We start from the raw sequence: 13,234 nt of genomic DNA, 5'->3' as shown, positions 1-13,234 counted from the left end.
TTTTTTTTCTTTCCTCCTAACGTACAAATGAAATGTTAGAAACTTGACTGGATTGTATTAAGTTCCTGCAGAAAGACCGAGGCTTGCAGAATAAAGGTTTAGAGGAAATTTGGAAAGTTAGTCGTACTTTCATTAAAGCAGAAGAGATTGTCAGATGGTACTAAAGAAAGTGTGAAAACTTCATGAAATGGGTGGATGATAAGTTGAAATTATTGATATGGGTAAGAAAGGAAGTTGTGAAAACTTAACACTAACTTTGGGTTTTTTCCTGTAATAACTATGAACTGCCACATGACTTTTTTATTGCTTTAACACTCTGAAGCTCTCAGCTTGATGAAGCCCCAAAAGAGAATGTATTGAATGTATTTCTGCTTCCAAACCTCTCTTATTTTGGTTTGGTTTGGGCTTTTGAGTAGTCTGTTTTCAATGTACATGAGATCAAATCATGGAAAGCGATTACTGGGGAAGATACAGTAGAGATAAGAAAGAAGATGCTATTTTAGCTAATGGAGCCTCTACTTTGAGTTTAGGAAATGGACTTTGTTTAAACTCTATTTATATAATAATTTAAATAAATAAGACTGGACGTGGTTTTAGTAGTTCTAAATTTATAGGACAAAAGTGTATTAGGTCTTGAAGAAGAGCTCACAGAGAAAACTACCAAATATCTAACAGTTGAGCCTAAAAAGTAGCTACTAGTACAAGACCAATTTGAAGGAAAATGAGATGTGACGCATAAACTAGATACATTTGTCTCCTTCTTTCAAGCATCTGGAGATTTCTTGAGTTTCTCATTTTTTGACAAAAAAGAAAAAAGAAAAAGAATATGAAAACTCTTTTTTTTTTCCTGCCTACTGGTGGCTCTCTAGCAATATTTCAATAGAAGGTGTCCAGTGTCCAATTACTAGTTAAGACACAGCTGTTGGATCATCCGTGGGCTTTATCTTCACATTCTTTTTCTCTTAGTCCCTGGACCATCAGGAGCTGACTTTCCGAGTTTAATTCCTTCAATGCTTGAGAAGAAAGGAATCAAAAAGCTATTTTTAGTAAGTGAAAGCTAAAGTTAAAATCAAATTAAGAGAGAGAGAATAGATATCACTGCCAGGCCTGATAGGCAAAGCCTTTTTCTTTTTACAGCACCTGTGAACAGTCAGAACCTTGTTCCTGGAACGCTGACCTCCCCATAACTCCCTGCTAGGCTGAGTGAAAATCCTGCTCTGTTTCTACCTGCCTAAGGCTTCCCGCAATGGGATGTGGAGCATGTCCTGCAAAGCTGTCACCAGGTAGTCCTTCCTACAAGCCACAGACTTGTTTTGTAACCTTTTCTCATGTTGAATCAGATCTGCTCACTGATTTGAACATTGGTTATGAGCTTGTATCTCACTGTATTTCTTATGCTTTGTTCTTTTACGCAAACCCTTACAATTGTGTTGTTTTGTGTACACACGTGAGGTTTGGGGGAAAAAAAACACACCTTGTGAGTTTTTGCTCAAAATGTGGCCGAAATATCCATTGGCATGTCTAGATAAACAATTAAAAATAAAGATAATTTCTTAAAAATATTGCAATATGAAAATATTCTGATTCTCACCAGGTAACATGTTACCAGCCAACCAATCAGATTCAAGGCCAAGGTCAAGAGCACAGATGCAGCCGTGGTCCACGGTACTCATTCCACCAGGGGCTGCAGAAACAGCCATGTCCATGAAGCCATCATTTGCCAGTTAGTACCAAGATAGGGAAAAAGGGCCACCATTCAGCTCTACATTGCCCCTGAGTCCTGATATTCTTCTGATCCACATTCGTCAAATTCATATGTGAATGAGAATGAGGTACAATGTTTTAAGGTTGTGGAAACATAGTGGACTTACTTGTGAAAACTATGGTCTTGCATTTCAGGATTGAAAGCCAGCAAGAACAATAGAACAGTTCAGGCAGGACAACTGAGTGTCTAAATCTATCTGGAAATAGAGGAGAAAAAAAAAAAAAAACCCACCACCCATGGTTCCCAGGAACAGTCTTATATCTTTACATAGTCTCCTCATGTTCATTTTGTTAAGATTTGTATTCAGAATCTCACTGATTCCCTAATGCTTCTCCATGTCTGAATGCAAAGTCACTTTTTTCATTTGTCCACACTCCATATCATCCAATCGAAATCAAAAGTGGGACCCCAGGGCTTCCCTGGTGGCGCAGTGGTTGAGAGTCCGCCTGCCGATGCAGGGGACACGGGTTCGTGCCCCGGTCTGGGAAGATCCCACATGCCGCGGAGCGGCTGGGCCCGTGAGCCGTGGCCGCTGAGCCTGCGCATCCGGAGCCTGTGCTCCGCAACGGGAGAGGCCACAACAGTGAGAGGCCCGCGTACCGCAAAAAAAAAAAAGTGGGACCCCAGTGGTTTCCCAAAAAAAGGTCAGACATGACTTTCAAATGCACCCAGGAACCTAGCAGACACATCGTCAAATAGGCCAAGTCTATGTAAGCAACTGAATTTAAATCAACGATTTTTTTTTAAAGAAAAATCTTTCATTGCAATAAATATAGTAAGTTTCATACCAAAGAGGCAAAATAGAGCTATTTATTCGTATTTATATTTAAAGTATATTTTTAAAGAATAGTTCAATTGGCAAATTTTTATTATACAAATATTAATGTTAAAAATGACAGAAAATGTCTTAAGTGTGAAAGTCTACGTGGTGCCAATAAGCAAAATATTTTGTAATGTCCTTTAATCTGCTTTGTGTGTATGTATGTGTGTGTGTGTGTGTGTGTGTGTGTGTGTGAATTTCCATAATACAGAAAAACACTGGCATTCGTTCCTCTCCTTGGTAATGTACGTTCATTTGTGTAAAACTATAAATTTCAACAAACAATATTTGTCGCTCTCAGTCTCTCACAAAATATCTTTTTATTTACATGTAGAAACGTAAGCAAGTAAGTGTATTTGTACAAGCTGTTTTGCTATGTCACACTCAAAAATTTGGAAGACAGAATTCACTAAAAAGAAATTTCTGTTTGACAATTGTTAACTCCTGTAGAATCTTATGAGACCATGGTCTTTCAAGTCAAGGGTCTATATTCCTTTCAGCTTGCTGCAACATTGCTTGATTTAAAGTTCGCCATGATTGCAATATTGGTCACTGCCGTAAAGTAGGAAATTCAAGGGAAAAAAGAATCTATTTATTGTGTAAAAGATGCTGACCTAGGATTGTAACACACACATGAACTATACAGGGATAAGTAAAAGCAAATGCCGTCTGGGCAGTCAGAGTGATTCCATAACTGTGTAGCCTTACCCCAATGAAAACTGGATTGGAAAAATTAGGACTATCACAACCAAAGTCAGTAACCTTGTGAGATCAGCAAGCCACAATTGCCTTTTCCGCATTGGAAATTGGAATAATGTAAATCAACAAATACTGATTGAGGATCTACTATGTGCCAGAGGTTGGGCTAGACACTTGGGATATAAAAAGACCCAGTCCCTCCAGAGCGTTCAGACTTGTGTCAGAGATTGGCACTACCAGTGACCTCTTCTTAGAGATTTCATGAGGACATCTGTGAGGGCTTACCTCCTGGAGAACAACGTAATATAGTGCAGATAAGATGTGGAGACAAAAGTGGTCCCAATCTTGGTTCTGTCACTAATATATTCTGTGACTTCAGGCAAGTTACTGAACCTCTACAAAATTATTTCTAGACAATAATGGTTTTGTTATGGTTTTGGTGTTGTTTCTGGTTTTGTTACGGCAATTAAAAGAGATTGCATACAAAAAGCACCTAGCACTCTGTCTGGTACGTGGTAGGCTTTTCAGAGACGCAAGTTCCCTCCTCTTAAATTATAAGATGCTTTACAAATAGCCATTCACACGTGGTAAGAATGTGGAGAATATGTGGAGAATAATGTAGTAAAGAGATGCTAGTGATCTCACACTGGGAAGACAAACTCATTTCTATATATTTTTTTTTAAACAGATTGATTAGTTTATGTACTCATTTATTGGCAAGATTGGGTAAAAAGATTACCCAATGAAAACTCTTGCCTCAACTACAGCCCACTTTTCTGTTTAGTCCTCTATATTCTAGAGTAGAAGATAGTGTATCTTTTGTTACCAGTTTTGTCAGAAATTTCTGTGAAGGAAACAGCTCCTAAGAACAAAATATGAGTCATTTATCTCCCTTTCATCTATGCCACCAAAGCCCCAAATCCAGCTGGTGATAGCTCTGGTCCTCTGCGTCAGTCCCCAAAAAGTTTGCTGGGCTTTCACAGGCTCTACAGGAGCAGGCATGGGCTGCTGCTTCCAGGATACACTTGGTTCACTCATTCACACATCTCCAAATGTGTTCTCAGCTAAAGCTTACTGCCTGCCCTAGAGCAGGACGGAATGCAGAGGCATTTCCTAACAACGTGTCGGAGGAGGGAGAAGACTCCGTCCTGCCTCCGTGGGAATGTAACAGACAAACATTTGAATAATAACTAAATGAGGAGCTTTTAGCTGTGAAACAGTCCATGATTTTTTTTTAAGCAAACCAGAGAGATTATTAGACAAATTTTAAGTTTTAGCTGATATGGTTTGCAGATGCATGATTGCCTTGCTTAGTTAGTCATCTAAGCAACAGTGTATTTTTGATTCAATTGCCTGAAATACTTTAAATTCTAGTATTGCAAGTGCTGATTTAATCTCCAATAATTTTTTCCTTTTAAGGAAGTGGTACGGTAGAGTTTCAAAAGTGAAGGCTTTGGTGTCAGACAGACCAGAATTCAAATCCCTCATTATCACATGCTGTTTAACCCCAGGCAGTCAGTTTAACTTCTCTGTGCCTCCATTTCCAAATGTATAAATCGAGAGGAACACCTACCTCCCAGGGCAGTGTGAGGTCAAAATTAGAGGACATAGATAAACATATAGCATGGTTTCTAGCAGAAAGAGGGTACTCAGCAAATATAAATTCTTACATCACTTAAAGAACAAAAATCTACAAAGTGGGAGTTGGGATATGACTTTTGCTTTCTCTAGGTTGTACTTTTTTGTGCAAAAGAAAACACAAGACCCATTACTAGACATTGAGCATGATTATATATACAGGTGACCAGTTTGACTATAAAACAATCCTTATAATATGGACAAAATATTGTAAAAAATGATTATAGAGGAAGACAGTGTCCCTAGGGTACTAAGGATACACTAATAAGACCAGGGACAAATAAGGAACTGTCTTTTCTGACTGTAAAGTAAGTACTCCTCAGCCCAACCAGAGAGAACCAGTCTGTCAAGCCTTTCCTAGAGGTAAGGATAATACAACCCAGTTATTTAGTTAACAAAACTTGATACACTGTCAAGTTTTTCATGAATTCCATTTATATAGTATAAATTCTATCCATAGAAATTTCCAGTGGCCCTTCCTCTTGTAATATTAGATTCTGGCCACTGACAGCAGAGGTGGAGAATCCAGGGGAGTCTCTGTAAATAGATGATCCTAAAATAGATTCTCTTCTCCCAAACTATGCTTGATAATGCATATGCTAAAAGATGTTATGTATTCCTTGAAAAAAAATGGCTTCATAGCCAAAGATATTTGAGAAACAATGGATTAAACACCCAGGCTCCTATCCTGCATGCTTCTCTGAACCTCCCATATGCTAATGCACAGCTCCAAGAAGACATTATAAATGATATTGTTTGGATCTAATTTTGGTTTCATATCATGAAGGATTCCTTGACCACAACCCACAGTGATCTCCCTGTTTATCATTTGCTTTAGTTTTGTCAGTGATTATTAGTTATTTATTATTGATACGTGTGTGTATTTTCTGCCCAACTTGAGATTTAATATAACATTGTGCTTAACTTGCTTGAGTTTGTGGCTTGAATTTACCACTTACTAAGTGTCTGACCTTGGGCAAGTTTCCAAACGTTTTGTGCCTCAGTTTCTTTACCAGTAAAATGATGATAAAAAATAATACCTATTTCATAGAGTTTCTGAAGATTGAAAGATTTCATGCATATAAAGCACTTGGAACAGTGCCTGGCACACAGAAAGCACTCAATTAAGTATTAGCAAAACCCAACATCTCCCTCGCCCCCTGATCTGCAAGTTCCTTGATAACAGGAATAACTATCCTATTCTCCACAGTGTAGTACAGAAAGTACAAAACAAATGTTTCTTAAATGAAAAAACACATTTTTGACTGATAAATTGAAAATCATATCAGAAAAATATGTTAACATTTAAATCCAAACAAACAAGTTCCTATTGGAACAATAAATGTCCCGATAATTTGAATGCAGATGTTGTTTTTTGATTTTGCTGATTTCCATCCAGTAGACTTGCTTTGTTTCTAGGAACATGATTTAGGAAGACAACAAGTTTTCTCCTCCCAGTTTATGAGCCTACTCTTCTGAGTGGTGAGGGTAAAGATAATTCCCCTGAAAAAACTTGATGCCCAAAGATTTCTAGTTTTTTTCCATCCAAATAGAAAAAAACCTACAGAAGGACCACTAAATTGCTTCCTTTGCAGAGCTAATAAAAGTCCCCTGCTGTAATACACAATCCAAGAAAAGACAGAGATAAATCCCAACCCTCATCTTTACAAAGGAACATGAGAGCAGCAGATGAATCTCCTATTTTATCTTTGTTTCAAGCACTTGCAATCACACATAACTGACTCCTGCTTTTTTTTTTCCCAGGAAGCAACTACATGTGCATTTTTTAAGTTGTCAGCAAAGTATGCCTAAGGGATCAAAATGAAGGGTCAGTTCTTGGGGTTATTTATCCCTTTCCACTTCCCACTGTTACACTTTTGTTTGGACCTTTCTAACCAGAGAGTCAGACTTAACATATTAATGGACTTTCATCCACACTTGAAGAAAAATAACTTATAAATGAAAACAAAATTCCAACGGTATCACATACTAGCATAAGTGAGAAATATATTCTAGAATTACAGACGAATTTTCAAGTGTTAACCTTACTGACTTGGGGAAGAATAAAAAGTTCTGATAGATCTTTCAATTCTCAGGTTATGTAACATGATGTGAAATCGTTCTTAGATGCTTCTACTGACTTTAGTTACTAAAAATGTATCAATCATCCCACTAAAAGTTTACAAAAAATACCTTTTTGCAACTGAAGCTTTCTTGATCTTAAACTCTAATGGGAAGGCTGAGATTTTTTTTTTTCACTCTGATCAACTTTCACTTTAACAGCAGGTTTCCAGTTCTTAGCATGATTGAGGGAACATTTAACTCTACCAACCACCTACATAAGAGGCAGGCAGGCAGCCAAAGGCCATTGCCCTGATGGTAATCGCAGTCTCCACACAGTGAATCCCGGAGGCCCCAGGACCGACCTCTGAGCAAGATGAGATGAGAAGAGCCTCCAATGGGGCAAGCAGCCCACAGAGCAAGGGCTGTGTGCGGGCCTCAGTCTGCGGAGAGTTTGGGTCTGTGCGAGTGTCATGGAAAATTGTCTTGGAATTAAGCGGGGAGGGGAGGACACCTGACTTGAATATGTTAATAAAGTTTTATTGGGGCCACAAAACAAAGCACGGAGCAAGCAATGACTGGACATAGTCCTTGTTTCTTCCTTGTTATATTTAGAGCTGTTTTAGGGACACAAATTTTTTACACGTGGTTGGCAAAGGCTCTGACCAGATGTCAAGTATATCATTCAACTTTGTCCATATAAAACAAATCACTTGTAAAAAGTGATCTTTGAGGCTTAATTTCGCTTCAGAAACAATAATAATAGAGCCTATTTTGCAGCTTTGGAGTGAGAATTAGAGCTAATGTACTCGGAGTGCTTTGCACACTATTTTGTATACTATTGCCACTTAGTAGCTTTCATCAACTAAAAACACTGTTCCGTTTGCTGCAAGAGGTTATTCTTCTAACTCAAATGAGGCTGTCGATGGAGACAGGAGGCAAGGAGGAGAAATGGCAAGGTGAGTGAGCTTGTATTGATTGTTCTTTAACATGTGAAGGAAAATAAGCATTTAAGGAAGAATAACCAAGCAGAAACAAAATTACTACTCCCCTGCTGTATCAGTGTCCTAGGACTGCTGTAGCAAATTACCACAAGCCGGGTGGCTTAATACAACAGAAATTTATTCTCTCACAGATCTGGAGGCTGAAGCCTGAAACCAAGGTGTTGTCGGAGCCTGCACCCTCTAAAGGCTCCAGAAAAGAATCCTTTCTTGCCTCTTCTAGCTTCCGGTGGTTTCCAGGTGTTCCTTGGGAGTCATGGGATCGGGATCCACCCTAATCTAGTCTGACCTCATCTTAACCAATTACATCTACAAGACCTTATTTCCAAGGAAGGTCACATTCTGAGGTTCTAGGTGGTCATGAATGTTGTGGGGAAGGGGGCTGCTGCTCAGCCTTGACACTCCTCACCCATCCACCCTGTGCTTTACCTCCCATGGCATCACACACACACACACACACACACACACACACACAGCACCTACACGTCTTCCAGATTTGCCCTGAGTGAGGCTACTGGGACAGATTGCTTCAGGTTTGAGATATGGTTGTTTTTGCATATTTGGGGGGAAAGTCTGGAGAAGTCTTACAGGAAGGAGGATAGAAAGCACATCTTTGTTTCTTTCCCCTATATTCTTCCCTTACTAATTCAGATCTGTCTTAGAAAAAAAAAAAGTCTTGAAATCCCTCTAGCATCTGCCATCTGGAGATGACAATGTGATTCTTATTCCACATTTCAGCCTCTTCACTCTCATCATCATTAACGTTCCAGATACTCCAATCTATTTATTCATTTATTCTTTTGGAAGCAAAGCAATTAAATGTAAGGATAGATCCAGGAGCGTTGGCCACAGGAGTGGGTAGCTTCAGGACATGGAGGAGAAAGTTAATGTAGATAAGAAAAAAAAAGACCTGGTGGCAGATGAGATATCGACTTGGTAATAAAATCGTGACACACAGGATGATGGCAGGACTTGGGGTGAGAAGCCTGGGACCTCTCCAGTAACTGAAATAGAGAATATGGAACGTCAGTGATGGCAGAGACAAGGGGGTGGTACTGCTACATGTCAAGAACCCCAGGAAGAAGAGTTTTAGAGTTTTGATCCCTTAATGAGGGTAGAGAACTAATGGTCGAGAAGTGGCAGTAAGATGTAAGGGGACACTGATCCTATTTCCCAACACTGACATGAAGGACAGCTGGCAACGAATGGCCTCCATTTGAGAGGCATCTTGAAAGCAGAGTCTTGGGGGTGGGACAGTTTTCCTATTGAAGCATAAAGGATAAAGGAATGTCAGGTGCAGAAACATAGTGCATAATTGTGTGTTTATCCTATTCTGGGAGCTCCAGAGAACATAATGTAAGGGTCAGGAAGGAGGACTCTGGTAAAAGAAGGTTAGATCAGAATAACATGGGGTATGAGGCAATGGAAGAAGGTAATGAACAGAGGAAGCATTATTCTTAGGTGGTAAACCAGGTGGGGGAGGGTGGGTTAAGCCGGACATTCAACTGCCCAGAGAACTGGTCCGAACATTCCCTCTGTGGCTGGAAGGATACCCTCAGGGATTTACAGAGTCCTCCTAGATCCACTTCCAAGCCTTAGGGGAAAGGGGAGCCCGGAGCTCTTGGACGAGGTGACTTATGGTCTGGATTGACTGTGATGGTCCCAGGGAGGTTCTGGGCATCAGCAATTTACATGCAGTTACCCAGAGAGTGGTTAGGGGCTCCAAACCCAGAGAACCTGGTCTAGGAAGGGGTGGTGGGAGCAGGCTCTTTAAGAAACAGCAATGACCTGGAGATCTTGGCATACAACCAGCTCTGCTGCTTCTCTGGGGACTCTAAGCCCAGCAATACTACTGTTATAGATTCTGTGTGTAGTCTGGAGGCAGAGATAGGGTCTGTAGCTAACACTTTTTAAGTCTCCTTTGTACTGTGTCCCCAGAGGTCAACTGTGAGCCCAGGCGGCTTGCTGTAATAGGAAGGGTCATCAAACCTGCCAGTTTTCTGGATGAAATGGAAAGGTATAGTAAGTCTGAAAAATGGAAGGAAGCTGACCCCTGACCAACCAAGTGGGCCACTCTTTAATGATGGAGAACATCATGTAGCAGCAAAGACTAAAAGAGGATACTAATAAGTAAATGATTTTTGATAAATACATTGGAAATGCATGTAATCCCTTTGTAAAGTATAAATCAAGCAACATCCATATTTTAATCTAAGTTCAGGGTCCTGTGCCCAGCCACATTCAGTTCAGGGAGAAAAAGAGCCCCAGAAAATAGCTGGGAAAAAATGGCTCCACTCAAGCCCTCTTACGTTTAATCAGAGCTGGCTCTCAAAAAGCAATGGAGAACATGAAGAGAAAGAGATTGCTTAGACAGCAACCCCGTGTACAGTGATTTCTTATTAACACTTAATTTAAGAAAGAGGCCATTCCTGAAATTTGAGAACTTGCTAGAAAATAAAATATCTCTTTTTCCCTGGAAGTGATCTTGCTGCCCAGAAGCCTTCAAGCCTTCTTGGAATTTTTATTTAGAATCCCAGAGAGTTCAGTCAAGATTTTCCAATGCAACCACATCTTCTGCTAACATTATGTGCAGAGGCCCTCTTCCTCCTAGAATCACAGGGTCTATAATCCAATATTCTCTAGAAATGAAAAGGTTATATGGTAATTCTACTACCAACAACAAGCACCAATTTCAACTACAGTGTAATTTCCAAATCAAGACCCAAGTCAGTAATCATTACACTGATATACAATGTATTGAAGTTATACTAGGACGTTGGATTAGTCCAAAAAAGCGTTGGTAGAAAAATAGAGGATGGCTTTAGATGGCTACTACCGTTTCTCACTCACACAAAGAATGCAACATTTGAGATGTAACTCTTCCCTTCCCCCATCCCCCCATGATTAATGATTAATGAGCAGTTGTGTACCACTCCAGTGATTTCTAGTGGTGATCAGTGGCGACGCAGCATAGAGGAGGGGTTACAGGCAGATTGCCTGAACTGGAATTCTGGCTCAGCCACCTACTAGCTGTTTACCCCTTGAAGGGTTTCTTAATCCCTCTGTGTCCCTGTTACATCAATGGGGTAATAATAGTACCACACATGGGGTTGTTACAAGGATCAAGGGAGTGTGGATCACATACCAGCAGCTTAGTAAGTTTTTTCATTGTTAAATGGTCATATGAACAGGAAACATGAAAATATGCTCTCCTGACCTTCTCACCTTGCTCAGAGCTTAAGGAGGGAGGGTTACTGTATGCAATATTTTCAGTATATATTTCAGTTTTTGCTTCCATGGTAGATGCTGCAAGATTACTGTCTTAACTTTGGGGTCGATGCTTCCAGATACCTGTCTTCCCTGAAACTGTCTGATTCATCTCTTCAAACCCAGAATAGATCAAAATAGGTCCTCCAAGAATGATTGTTCAGCTAAATGGAACCTCAGACAAAATAGTCATAGAAGACTTAAGGCTATCAAAAGGAGAAAGAGTGCAAAAAAAAAAAAAAAGGAAATATCCAGGAGCGACCAACCAAGGAGTGGGCAGAGCAACCTGTAAACCAACACCTGGAAGCAGAATTGTAACTCCAGCTCCTGTTTCAAGCATCTCCTACCCGATCATGTTCCCTTCATCATCGTTTGCCCATGCTGGTTAAAGCATAATCACTAAGCTGCTTAGAACAGAGCCATAAAAGTTACTAGGAATAAATGAGGCAAAATTCCAACGTCTTGGTGAGATGGGAGCAAAAGCACAACATTTGGAAGAGTCCCAAACAAGACACAGACAGCAACTGCCAAGGAGAATGGAGCCCTCTCTGTCTTAATGAGGACTCTCTGCTTCCAGTGGCAGAGGTACTCTTCACAAAGCTCCAAGCAGAATTCCTTCATCTCTTCTCCAGTTCTCACCTCATGCTCTTCCCTGATTTTTCCTCCATTTCCTAAAATTTTTGGTTGTGGTCATATTTCAGATTTTTTTTTAATTGAAGTATAGTCGATTTAAATGTTGTGTTAGTTTCAGGCATATCCTAAGATTTTTAAAGGCCTTTTTTTTTCATCTTAAGAACTCTAATATCTCAATACTGCAAGTATTCATTTTCCAGTCATGTAGGAAACATGTAAAGGAAAAATAACCATCAGAGGCTTGCACAATTTATGGAAAGGAGAATGAGAAAGGACCAACTTTCTAAACCAGATTCAATGGGATTCAAGGGCCAGGTCGTCCACAGTCTTGGCTCAAATAAAATATGTTCACTTAGGGAATCATAAGAGCTTATCAAAACATAACCAGATATAATTTAGGCATAGAAACAGTAGAAAACTTACCTTGCCCTCACCCAGGAACCTGAGATCATTTTCACTTCCTGTGTACATTCTACAATAGTTGGCACAGAATGACCAAGATTGCAAAAAGACTAGAATCTTGTTATTTAAAAAGCTCTGCAAAAGATCCTATAGCTCTGTCTGCACTTCTCATGAACTCTTATCTTCTATCTTAAAAGTACCCATGTCCAATAAAAATTTTAAAAATGAAATAAAAATACCTACATCTCAACCAAAAGGAAACCAACCTTATTTTTAAGTGGGCAAAGAACTTTAAGAGAACTTTCTCTAAACATGTACAAATGGCAAAAAGCAAGAGCATGAGAAAGTGATCATCACTCATCATTACAGAAATGCAAATAAAAACCACAGCAAGGTACCACTTGCCAGGCATTCAGATAACTAATATGAAAAAAAATGACAAGTGTTGATGAAGATGTGAAGAAATTGGAAACTGATGCATTGTTGGTGGGAACATAACATGGTGGAGCCACTTTGGAAAATATTGTGGCAGTTCCTCAAGAATTAAATATAGAATTACCATATAATTCAGCAAGTCTATTTATGAGTGTATATCAAAAGGACTAAAAACAGGGACTTGAAATAATATTTGTAAACCCATGATTGTAGCAGCAATATTCACAATAACCAACAGATCAAAGCAACCCTCATTTCCATTGGAGGATGAATGGATAAATGAAGTGTCGTATAAACATACAATGGAATATTATTCAGCTTTAAAAATGAAGGGCTTCCCCGGTGGCACAGTGGTTGAGAGTCCGCCTGCCGATTCAGGGGACACGGGGTCGTGCCCTGGTCTGGGAAGATCCCACGTGCCGCGGAGCGGCTGGGCCCGTGAGCCATGGCCGCTGAGCCTGCGCGTCCGGAGCCTGTGCTCCGCAACGGGAGAGGCCGCAACAGTGAGGGGCC

This window comes from Lipotes vexillifer, unplaced genomic scaffold (assembly GCF_000442215.2).
Source record: "Lipotes vexillifer unplaced genomic scaffold, Lipotes_vexillifer_v1.1 scaffold155, whole genome shotgun sequence".
Classification (NCBI taxonomy): Eukaryota; Metazoa; Chordata; class Mammalia; order Artiodactyla; family Lipotidae; genus Lipotes; species Lipotes vexillifer.
This window is presented reverse-complemented; position numbering follows the sequence as displayed.